Here is an 11965-nt window from a genome sequence, read left to right as displayed (position 1 = left end):
AAAAAAAAAGAAAAATACTTTTTAAAGGAGCTCATTTTCATTACTGAATTCAGAGAACACTCAAATTATCAAACAGAACCTTGGTAGCTTTGGATTTTGTTACTGACACTGTCTGTACGTACTTTATCAGTGGTTAACATTTCTCTACATGATTTCAGAGGCTGTGTGTCTGTGCTGGTTGCATTTTACCAAAAATCTCTGAATTTTCTGAGACCCTCAGTGCACGCATGCTCTGCTAATGTGCTGGGTGTGACAGCCTGAGGCTCAAACCTATTCTCCCAATTTTACTCTGATTATTATTTTTTAGAAGTGATAGCAACAGCATGACAGGAAGGAACTGTATTTTGATGGGAGAAAGGCCTGGGTTTGAATTCTGGCCCCTTTCCCACCATGGAGGATGAGCAAACCCCTCCAATGCCTGAGGTAAAACTTTGGTCAGCAAACCTTCTTTCAGCAAGACCCTCCTATGCTGGCCAAGCTTATGGTCTCCACCTCACCAGCCAAGAAGTAGAGCTCAGAGTCCAAGGGATACCCTAGGGTCCCAGTTAGTCCCTGGATGAAATGACACAAGAACTCAGATAATCTAATCTTTACCGCTTCCAGCAAAGTGAACCTAGAGTACACAGGATTAATTTCACGGTCTCATCCAAGGCTGGAGCTACCTGCCAAAGAATGGCAAAAAGACTTAAATCTATGTGGGCTGTAAATGTCAACCTGCAACTTAAACTTGACTATCTATGTTTAAACTGTGTCTCTACCATTGCCGACTTCATAAAGTACAGAGAAGCCAGCAGTTACTCCACCTGTATCTCTCTTTAGCTATTCAGGCTCTGTGCTGGTTGCCTGTTGTTATGCATCTCAACCTTCTATCCCAGAATGACCTGAGAACTCTATCTTGGAGTATGTTTTGTCAAAGAAAAGAAGAATAGTTTGGAAGAGGCAATATTGTAAACTGCAGTGTTTTCAACCCTTGAAATCTGTTGCCTGGGCTGTCTCTAAATTTTTCAAGGTTGGACAGGATACGAGATGGCAAAGTGGCCTCAGAGGAAGGCAGCATCCTGATGTGAATGTGTGTGTATTGTACCCATTTATGCATGAATTGCTTGCTTTCTCTCCTAACTCTTGCAACTCCATTTCTGACACTAGCAAGCCCAGAGTGAGCTGTCCTCATGATTCTCCTATTCTCTAATCCATAGCAGCTTTCTGCAGAGGAGCAGGAACCCAGGGAGTCATCAGCCAACTGCATACCTATCTGCAAAGTGCCAGCACCCAGGATATTCAGACACAGAATACTGGGACATGGAAAAGGCAGGGAAAGGGGGGCTCTTGGTTGTCTGTGGCTGTTGTGAATAACCACAAATGGGTTTGCTCAGGTAGTTTTTCTCTCCCTAGTTCTGGGAAGCCCCAAGCAGCAGGGCTCCAGTGAAAATTCTGTTGTTGCTTCTACTGGCCTGAGGCATCTGCTGGTATTCCGACTTGCATGGCCATGTGGCTTCCTCCTGTCCTCCGTGCATCTTCTACGAAGTCACTTGTCACTGATACTTGCCCACCTAGATGACCCAGATGATCTCAAGATCCTTATCTAGGGACTAAAATGGAGACACACTTTGGGGCCACTATTCAGCACACTGTACTTCACAAACTGTAGGAGTCAGGCTCATTCTTATGATACTCATTCTTGGCAGCTTACAACACTCTGCACAATACAGTACTTTCCAAGTGGATAAATGAATACCCAGGATTTGTGTCTTTGGGTCATGAGACACCCTAGATATATTCTGCTTAAAGGCAACTTGCAAGGAAAGGTTGGAGAGTTTCCAATTTGAAGCGAAATTCTTCATAGAAAACAAAATAAGTGATATAGAACTTTTAGAAGAATATATGTGAAAACTCTTCACACTCTGGGGTGTGGAAAGATTTATCCAACAAGAAACCAAAACCAGGATGGATGAGGAAGAAGACTGGTTCATGTGACCCCTTTCACATGATGGTCTACCTTTTCCCACAACCATGAAGAGAAAAGATGGAGGAACAAAGTGGAGACAGAGGCCAGATGCTTGGAATATAGCAAGAACACCTACAGGTCCACAAGAAAAAGATATGTAATTTACCAGGAAAACTGGCAAAAGACATAGGCATTTACAGCGGCTAAACTACTGAATAGCCAGTCAGATGCTTGACTGCATTATTAATCAGAAGTTACTAGACCCAGGAGACACCAATATCACATGTCGCAGACCGGCAAACACACAGCATGAACCGAGGCCTGATGTCAGCAGGACATGGGGCGCAGGACTCTCAGGACCTACTGATAGGAGGCAATTAGACATCATTACTTGGCAAGCACAGGGGTACGAGCTCCCAGGCCATCAATTCCACTCCTTGATATGTGAACTTCTACACATATGTACTTGTTTAAGTAAGTTTATAATGTTCTATAGAAAAAGAAGAAAGAAATCACTTTTTACTTCCCTGGGAAAAATAGTCACACAGTGGAATACTACACAGCAGTGGATACAAACTACAGACACACACATTAATATAGACGAAATGATGTTCACCGTAAAAACACTGTCTAAAGAATACATTTGCTGCAATTCTATTTTCACAAATGTTAAGAACAAGCAGCGTGAAGAATACTGCCTGAGCAGTTAGGAAGGGGAGGGATGAGAGTTGGAGACACTTGCTGGAGTGAGGAGGAGGCAGCACATGGTGGGGTTCAGACTCCTTGGTCAGTACAAATGGGGCCTGGTGCAGGCCTGGGTTTCAGTGCTCCTCACTGCTCAGGTAAATGCACTATACTTTCCAGCAGGTGTGAATAGTTCATCATAAGAAGAAGCAATCTGGTAGAAACGGGACATAGCACGAATCTTTGCAGCCACTGGAAAGGTGGCAATGTGAGCTGCTTTAAGGCAACATTGCTAGAAAAGGCATATATATATATATATGTATATATATATATATATATATTTGACTGTCAAGGTGAACAATGCTGGAAAAGTCCATTTGACTTAGAAAAAGCAGGAAAGGGATGCACTGTTTTTAGGAGCTCAGATCCAGAAATTTACCAGAATGGTAGAGCTCACCATTTCAGAAAAGCGTGGGAACTTGGCAGATGGGAATCTTAGAATACAAAGGCAGAATCCAGTGCCCCACCCATGGGGTCGGGGACTGCTGCAGAAAAACATGCATTTCCACAAAACTACCATGAGTAACTGAATGCCAAAATGGGCTGGGCTGCATTTGCTCAAATACTGCATGCAAATGTGGAGCAATGAGCGTCCTTTCTGTTTGTCCTTGGGCACAGAAAGCTTGATGGAAAATATCCACCTGACCTCACTCCTTTCAAACCTGGAATAGATCTTCTCCAAGTGCTCCTCCATTCACAAGATGAGCGCTGGGATGGGGTAGAGCTCAGGCGCGGAGCGTGTGCTGGGTAGGCCTGAGGCTGGTCCAACCTCACTGCTACAAAACCCAGATACACACAAAACAATAAAGAAAAATATATACTAAGTGCCCATCTGGGCTGGTGGCGGGCATCTAACCAGGGACAGGACTAGAGGCCACAAGTTCAAAAAACATGTTTGCAGCTGGGTGTGGTAGCACATGTCTGTCACCCTAGAACTATGGGAGGCTGAGTCAAGAGAATCACAAATTCTAACCCAGCCTGGACAGCTTAGAGCCTTAGCAAGGCCCTGTCTCAAAAACTAAAAAAGGGCTGGAATGGTAGCTCTGGGTTCAACCCAAGTGACACACACACAGACACAGACACACAAACACACCCCAGAAAACAAGTTCGCAGGATAAGGCTAAGTGTCCTTATGTTGGTGCCAGAACAGAAAGAAGCTCACCAAAGCTTGTGTCTCACGAGGCAGCAGAGAAGTGAGTGAGAAGCGGCTGCCCTAGCGTGCCCATCACAGGGAGTGACATGAGCTAGAAGGAGCCAGTGTGGTGGGAGGTGATGGAGTGGAGTGTGGGTGGGAAGAGGGTAGCTAGCGTGCAGGCTCAGGGCACTGGGGCTGCGTCTGACTGGTGCAAGGTGAAGAGCAAAGCGACCTTACGCCAGCAGGCAGAGGCCCTGGGAGATGCACCTCACCAAGGAGATCCTCTGTTCCCCAGGTCAATGTATATGGATACCTCTATGTTTACCCAAGGGGCTTATTCCACATCTCCGTATTTCACACCTATCCTCAGCAGATTTCAGGAAGCAGATGGCATGTGCATTTCAAGTGTGTCACACACACCCATACACATACACACAGAGATGCGAACACACACATACACACACACACACACACAAACATGCAGTATTGGGCTGGTAGACTGTTGAGGTTACTTACAGGCATGTTTGAAATAGAACAGAACCGGAGAATGCCTTGAGCATCATTAGATGGAGCATCAGTCATGTTGGGTGACACTCCCTTCAGTGGAGGGGAGGGAATGGAACAGGTGTGGGTGCAGCCTCCTAGGTGATGGGGAGAATTTGTGGCATTACAAAAAAGAGATGGGCAGTCCTCCCGTGAGCATGGGCACCTGGCTGTGGACTGAAGGCTGCTATCCTGGTAACAGTGTCAAACATACCCCATGGATATATTTCAACTCAGTGAAAGGGTAAGCCCCCAGGGTAGAGAGTCTAAGTACAGAGGAAATGTTGAAAAGCACTTCACAGAGTAGGGAATTAGTTACCTGGATTCTTCTGTTGCTCCCACTGCCAGTAGCTTTTAGAATAAAAGATGCAGAGGAAAATACCACATTTGCATCTTGGGGAAGGAGGTTTGAACAATCATCAAAGAACAAAGTCTTAAAATGCCTCTTGGTCTTAGATGTGACATCAAAACAATAAGCAACCAAAGACAAACAAAAAAAAAGTACTTTATCCACAAAATAGGAGAAAACATGAGCAAATCATTGATCCAATAAGGATCTTGTATCCTGAATATATAAAGAATTCTTACAGTCCCTTTAAAAAGTGGAAAAAGGTGTGCGATCATTGACTGTGGTGTCAGCTTGGATAAGAAATACCCAGAGGGCCAAGGATTTAGCTCAGTGGTTCCACCACTTGCCTTGCAAGCGCAGGGACCCTAGTTCGATTCCCGGTACCAAAAAAAAAAACAATCAATTTAAATGTAAGTGGTCGCCAGGCATGGTGGTGCACGCCTGTAATCCCAGCACACGGGAGGCTGAGGCAGGAGGATCGCTGTGAGTTCGAGACCAGCCTGGGCTACATAGTGAGTTCCAGGTCAGTCTCAACTACATAGTGAGACCCTGTCTCAAAAAAACAAAAACAAAAACAAGAAATGCCGAGAGGATTGGTTTATCACAGGGCAAGGACAATGGATTTACTGGAAAAGGGAAGACCCACCCTGGGGGTGGAGGTACCAACCAATAGGTTTAGAGCCTGGATAGAGTAAAAAGAGAAAGAAAAAGGAAGGCTCACAGGCTTTTTCAGAGGAGGAGCTCAGTCTTTGCTGTTGCCTTTGGATGTCAATCTCCAGGTTTCCAGCGAAGACTCTTCAGCCTGACTGATATACACTCACATGGATCCTGCAGGTGGCCACTGTAAGCCTACCTTGTAAATCCTATATTTATCATATGTATTTTTTATATTAAATCTGTTCCCCTAGTGGATGTGAATGAACAAATGAACATTCACCCAAAGAAGATAAACAAATGGCGAATAACCACATGAAAACATGTTCACACCATTCTCATCAGGGAAATGATATGAAAACCATGATGAGACTCCAACTCACACCTAGCAGGGTGGTCATGGTCCGGAGTCAGGGTGAACCATAACAAGGATTTCAAAGAAGCTGATGGAGCAGAGGCTGGAGTGTGGAATGGAGTAGCCACTGTGGAAACCAGCTCCTCAACAAGAACACACTGCCCAGCAATTCTACCCTTGGTATAGACCTGTGATGGTGAAACTTTTAGAGCTTTCAATGATACAAACAGCCACTGCACTGGTTCATCACCACTGATATAGACCCAGGAGAATTGGAAATGTATGTTCATGCAAAAACTTGTACACAAATGTTCATAGCAGCATTATTCATAAAGCCAAAACGTAGATAAAACCCAAATGCCCTTAAGGTCAAACATGTGGTCTGTCTATGCAATAGAATATTATTCATCCCAAAAAAAGGTGGGGGGAATAAAACACTTCGTTATTAGAAAGAAACTAGATTTAAAAAGCTGCAAGTTGGGCTGGGGATTTAGCTCAGTGGTTATGCTGCCTGCCTTGCAAGCACAAGGTTCTGGGTTCGATCCCCAGTACCAAAAAAAAAAAAGTTGCATATCATGTTATCCATTCCTATAAATGTCCCAAATCAGCAAACTCAGAGACAGAGAAAGGCAACTCGTGATTGTCTGGGGCTAGAGGGTGGGGAGGATGCAGACTGACTATGATTGGGCATGAGGTTTCATTGTGGGTGATGAAAATGTTCTGAAACTAAAGGTGGCAATGGCTGTATGACTTTGTGAATCCACTAAAAATCACCCGTCATCATTTAAACAGGGAAATGTCATGATGTGTGAATTCTCTCTCATTCAAAATGCCCTACAAGTGCCTTGCGGTCCTCTGTGTACACTGTGCATTTGAGAAGGCCCTTGAATGGAAAGGTCCTTGCTGACCAAAGCCACAGCCAGTGGAAAGATGGCCCCCAGACATGCAAAAGCCTTCTGCATCCCCGGTGATGCCAGACCATTCACCTGTTTATCCAGGGCGGGTACCTGGAGCAGGACAGATCATGTGCAGGTACACTTCTAGAAGCATTTGTAACTCCTCTGGAAAGAGACGCAGATCCAGTACTGCAGGGTGACAGGGCTGTCTCAGCGGGAACTTGAGAGAGAACTGAGGAGGGTCTATGACCGTGGGAAAGGCCTAGAAGGAGGCAGCAGGGAAGGGAGGTGAATTGAGGAAAAGAAAGTGGCCAGGCTCAGGTAGGCCTGGGCAGCACAAGGCACCACCAGGTAGACTCAGCTGGGTGATGGGGAGTGGCCACTGTGAGCCTCCAGGATCCAGGTCGCTTGGGTACTAGGTGAGTGGTGCCGGTGTGGCAGAGAGGACTCTGGGAGGAAAGGCAGGGTCAGTCAATTCAGAGACTGGAGAGGATCTTGGGAGAGAAGGGGGGAATTCAAAGCTGGGAAACCTCACCAAGCCCACCCAGCCAGAAGTGGGGAGAAGTGAAAGAACAGAGGGAGAGGAAGGGTGGGGAGAAAGGGAGCCTGGCGCAGCTGGGGAGTCATGCATTTCAACTCTGCACTGATGCCCTTCCTGGTGTACCCCATCCTGCCCACACACGGTGCCACAGGTGGGTTTGGCTGGCATTTACTCATTATGACTGGTGACATTCCACAGTGATCAAGACCGAACAGAGGCCAGCTACGGTCTAAAGCCTGGCATCATTTCCCTGTGACTGTTTGCCTTTCAATATAATGCAAATTTAAATGCTAGGACTGGTTAAGACCCCAAATAAATGAATCATACAATGCAAATGTCACAGCCTGGAAAGGACAGAGAGGATGACTTTACTGAGCAATGTAGCCATGTGAAATAGATGTTCTGGAAAAGGAAATTAAACACATGAAGGTATAAGATATTAGATTAAGTTTCAAACCCTAAGGATACACTCCTCGAGAGGAACAGTCTACTACTGCTCAAAAAAGAAAATACTCATATAACTAAGTTTAGGAATAATTCTGAGGAAATTATAAGAGCAAATGGAAATGGAAAAAAATAGATTTTCTTCGGGCTATTAAATTATAGACTTTCAGAGAAGGTCTGCTTTCTTATTCCCAGGCCCTCCTAGCAGGGCAGAGAAGTCTCTCTTTAGAACGACATGTTCCACGCATGCTGTGGATTTGCTCTCCATTTTCATTAGAAATGCTCAAACCAGTTTTTCACCCAGGACTGATTTGTGAAGGAGCACATTCTTAATTAGAGTATTTTCCATTTCCATCATTCTCCAGTGCACCTCACCTTCTATGAACCACCAAGTGAGAAAATGCTCTGTGACACTGTCACTCAAAGTCTCACATGAGTAAAAACATAAGTGACAAGAAAATTAGTCATTCGTCCTATTTCAAGTCTAGAGAAAATGCTGTCAGATTGGGTGAGAAAAGATTCAACAGGCTACTCAGCTGATGAAAATGACCGAAGGAAGGAGAAATCAATAGGAGCAAGAGTCCTGCCAGGCTTTGTCATCACCTGGCTTTCTAGGCAGAGAGGAGCCAGTGTTAGTGTTGCTGGGACTGCTTGTCAGACAGCATCACTCATCTAAAGGCACTGCATGTTGGGAGTTAAGAAAATGCACTCTTGGCCTTCACTACAGCAGTGACCATTGATGACATTTTGTTGATACTTAATAGCTTCAAAGTGACAACTACATGAAAACAATTAGAAATGCAAAACCATTTGGAAATGTCTTCAATGCTACTGAATAGCAGTACACGATTTTAAAAATATGACTTCATCATTACTGACTGCAAGTGAAAAAGTATTATTAAATGAATTACAGGCATTATTATAATTGAATTCTCTAATATTTTCTCTTCAACCCCTCTGATCTTTTTGTTTGTTTGTCTTTTGGTACTGGGGATTGAACTCAAGACCTTGCATTTGCGAGGCAGGTACGGCGCCACTGAGCTAAATCCCTAGCCCAACCCCTCTGACGTTAAAGGCAAAAGCTACTTCTACTTAACCTACAAATTAGTTTATGTCTAGGTTGATTGTAAGAATAAAAGGGAATCATGATGATATATGATAGACCCACAAAAAACCAAAACTGACAAGCACAGAAGAAAGTGTCCGCAGCACACATTCTGGTTATGTTGCCCTTGGGAGAGTCCGCTGCTGCCATCAATAGCCTGTCAGGCCTCCCAGAAGTTGCACTGGGCTCAGCATGGCAGAAACAAATTCTGTATATATTTTCCATTTTGGAAAGCAATTTCAGGGAAATCTTTCCTTGTCATGACATTTACAAAGTTTGAGCTATATTTAAGGTCACTGTTCTGTGCATTTAGAAATAAAAGGACTTAGTGGTAGAGTACTTGCTTAGCATGAGCAAGGCTCTGGGTTTCATCCCTAGTACTGCAACACAAAATAGTACAGATCTGGATGTATCCAGAAGGGGAAAAATAGGCTGTCTATATTCCTACAAAATAGTTATAGATGGCCTGCAGGAGTCTGAGTTTTCCAGGAAGATATTCATCTTAGTACCAAATCACTGAATGATAAGAAGAAACCCAAGGAAAAGTTAGGGGTTTACCGAGTGACAGTGACCTAGAAACTGAGGGAAGAGGCCTGTGTGAAGGCTGCCACAAGACCTTCCTGGCCCTTCAGCAGCCTGAGCTGGCTGTTGCTGTCGCAGCTCACCTGAGTAGGTAGCACAGCTGCTGGGCCCACCCCTGAAACTCAGTGTGCCCCAACACACTGATAGGAGCACAGCAGGGTTACAGAAACCTAACTGGAAATCTAGGGGAATTCTAGTAATACAAAGCACCTCTGTGACCCGAAGGAGCAAAACTACGCTTGCCGCTTCGTAGAAAACCAACTGGTCATTACATTAGTATGCGATACCAATGACTCACTTGGGCCCGAGGGCTGAGGCTCCATGGGGCAGCAATGACCAGATCTCCAATGGGAAAGGCAGTAGTCACTGGTGCTGTGCACAATGTAGGGGGTTGTATGAGTGTGGGGACATTGGTTTCACAGACATCGTCATTGGGAAAGTGGTCTTGTGCAGCTAGAAGGCTGAAAACACCTCTTTAATTTCTATCCCAGTATCTGGTTCAGTGTTCGGGGAAAGATGACCAGGAAATATTGTGAGTTACCTGCATACTGCTGTAAGAACATTTTTTTGGTGGTGCTGGGGATGGAACCCAGGCCATATGCAAGCCAGGCAAGTGCTGTCCCATAAAGCTGCATCTTTGGCCCTGGTGCCAGGAAGTGTTTGCTTTGAGGTTGGTCACCAAAATTCCCATGGTCTGCAAGAGTGATCTGATTTCACAGTAGACTCAACTGTGCTATTTATTCTCTACCCTCTTCCAGTCTTGGTACTCATCCATGCAAAGAAAAACATGTACCCATACAGTGCTGTTAAGATAACCTGTCTTGGTGGAGATGCCCTTGGTGTGGCTTCTAGCAGGAAGAACAGAGAAGCTGTAATTTCCAATGAGTCCCAGCTGAAGTGCCAAAGCCAAGCACTTCATGAGATGTGTTCTTGTGACAGCCCTGCTCAGTGTTGAGGAAAGAAAGGTCTATTGTGATACCAGAGGAAAACATAAAGGACAACAAGCATTGCTTCTGGGGGAGGCCAGGCTGTGACACTGTCATATTCTCACAGATAATGGGCAACAAGCACACAGGATGTGCTGATTTTTTATTTTTGCTTTTGGTGTTGCTGGGGATGGAAGCCAGGGCTATGGGTATGCTGGGCAAATGCCCTGCCAAACTACAGCCCAGCCCCAGGAATGCACCACAAAGGGAGTGGTCCCTGACCAGGAAAGATACTTGTTTGTGGCATGGGAATCCAATCATATCTGAGGGTCAGTGAACCCCTAGCAGCACCTTCCTGGAGCCACACCAGTCAGATTTAGTAACACCAATTAAAATGAGCAAATGCTTCTCTCGGGCTGAGCACCAGTTTCTGGGCTACACTGAATCCTCCCTTTCACTCCTGGTTTGCGCTGGTATGGTCTTTTGCTGAGGAGTAAGTTGAAGCACAGAGAGGTGGGGTGCTTTGTGAATCCCAGCTCTGGCAATGGCCCTGCTTTGGAGACTGAATTCTCCCCTACAGGCAAGACCAAGACACCACCACAGGAGACCCAGCTGCACTCACTCATCAATGTTTTTAGGATGACCAGAGGAAGAAGTGGAAGCTTTTTCCCAGCTGTTTCAGTCCAGATTTCAACCCACTGCAGAGGAAAACGAATGTGCTGTGTTCAGACTTTTCCTCAGGAGAACTAAACCCGGCACCTGCATCTCATGTGAGAATTCCTGCCCTGTCCTGCCTGTGAGAGTGACCCGTGGGTCAGGGCTAGGACCAGGTAGCACCACTAAATGCCATCCCTGGGGGTCTCTGCCCGTGGCAGGAGTCTCGGGCTGTGCATCTTGCCCATCTAATGCAGAGGCCTCTGACCATAGCTCACTGCTCGAGGCCTGGCACCTCAGGTGCCAGTGTGGGGCCCCGTGTGTGTCTTTCTATCCCTAATGCTTCTGGTGTTGTCACCATGCATCTGCTGCAGTGGACACTCGGCTTTCAACGAACCCAGGTCCGTGTCATGCTGGTGACCATAGTTGATGGTTATAGAAAAGCAATGTTCTGGGTGAGTTGACTGGACGGGGCTGTGGGAGGGGACCTAGGGATTATTTGCTTCTTCATTTTCAGTCTTCCTTTGTCCTCAGAGGTTGGATGTCATGAAGTTCAGGGCAGATATCGAGTCCACATATTTAAGACTTCCTCTCAGTTCCTAAACAGTTTCAACTCTTAAGAGTAAAACAGAAGGAACCAGGCATGGTGGCATATGCCTGTAATCCTGGCACTTGGGAAGCTAAGGCAGGAGGATCACCATGTGTTCAAGGCCAGCCTGAGCTACATAGAGAGATCTTGACTCAAAAATTCAAAGAGTAACACTGAAGAAAAGAGGGCAATGAGGCTGGTTGAGTGAGAAGAAAGGTCATATTACAAATTCTCTCATCATATTAAATGTATATCAGATATAAAATGATGGGTACTTGTATCTTGATAGTCCATCATTATATTCTAGGATTATTTGAAGGGGAAAATTGTCTGCTTTACATTTTATATGCAAAATTCCCTGACCAAGTTCTCATTCTGATTGAAGTATATCTTTAAAATACATAAGTGGGCCGGGGATTTAGCTCAGTGGTTCTGCTGCCTACCTCGCAAGCACAAGGACCCGAGTTCGATCCCTGGTACAAAAAAAAAAAAAAAAAAACATG

General features: G+C 45.3%; 1 protein-coding gene across 1 annotated transcript in view; it reads right to left on the bottom strand.

Annotated features, from left to right (window-relative positions):
- The window catches only part of Ralgapa2 (Ral GTPase activating protein catalytic subunit alpha 2), a gene marked incomplete at its 5' end in the record, with an annotated part of 268892 nt that overhangs the window by 22122 nt on the left and 234805 nt on the right, over window positions 1-11965 (bottom strand). The gene's annotated exons all lie outside the window — the stretch shown is intronic.

This window comes from Fukomys damarensis, unplaced genomic scaffold, assembly GCF_012274545.1.
Source record: "Fukomys damarensis isolate Sample0158 unplaced genomic scaffold, DMR_v1.0_HiC HiC_scaffold_7, whole genome shotgun sequence".
Lineage (NCBI taxonomy): Eukaryota > Metazoa > Chordata > Mammalia > Rodentia > Bathyergidae > Fukomys > Fukomys damarensis.
This window is presented reverse-complemented; position numbering and strand designations above follow the sequence as displayed.